Source organism: Gavialis gangeticus, unplaced genomic scaffold (assembly GCF_001723915.1).
Source record: "Gavialis gangeticus isolate Ggan-Ray unplaced genomic scaffold, GavGan_comp1, whole genome shotgun sequence".
In the NCBI taxonomy this organism is placed as follows: domain Eukaryota; kingdom Metazoa; phylum Chordata; order Crocodylia; family Gavialidae; genus Gavialis; species Gavialis gangeticus.
The window spans coordinates 24,466,138-24,466,811 of NW_017729001.1; the positions used below are offsets into that span (position 1 = coordinate 24,466,138).

A 674-nucleotide genomic window follows, 5' to 3' on the forward strand; every position below is an offset into this window, starting at 1 on the left:
AATGGAGGCCCACACCCACAAGGAACTGCATTTATTTCAGAGGGCTCCTGTTAGGTTTGTTAATATGAAGCTCATAGTTGGACTGTGGTTTTAGTGGGGCAGCCCCACAGCTAGGGCCGTGCGAAGCTTCAGGTGCTGATTCGATTCGGTGGCTGAATCTGCAAATCCAAATCAAATCGGGACCAAAAAAAAAGGTCTGAATTGATTTGAAGCTCTCCGAGTCTTTGGAGAAGATTCAGAGAGCTTTGATGATTCGGGCAGTCCCTGGTGGTTGCAGCAGGGCGCTGGAGCTGGACTCAGAGCTGGGAAGTAGGGGGTAGGGGAGGAGGGAGGGCACCCCCATGGCTGCCCTGCCCACCCCAGCTCCTCGTGCTTTAAAAAAAAGCACCACTCACCAGATTCTGCCGGGTGGGGGGGATGATCCCTGCTGCCCCCCATTGCCCCACGCTGCATGGGGGGCTCTACACGAGCTCCCCAACCCCTGTCCGCACTCTCCCAGCCCCCCCATGGCTGACCTGCCTGTCCCAGCTCTAGCCCTTTAAAAAAAAAAAAAAAATGAGAAAAACCCTGGGACTCACCGCTCCTGCAGCAGCCTCAGGGCTTCAAGGGGGCTCACGGAAGAGCCCCTCGTGTGGCACAGGGCAGTGGGGGGCAGCGGGGATTGCCCCCCCCCC

At 57.4% G+C, this 674-nt stretch overlaps 1 protein-coding gene across 1 annotated transcript in view; it reads left to right on the forward strand.

Moving 5' to 3' along the window:
* LOC109290239 (transmembrane protein 132D-like) overlaps positions 1 to 674 on the forward strand; it is a 402,287-nt gene that overhangs the window by 221,517 nt on the left and 180,096 nt on the right. The window lies entirely within an intron of this gene.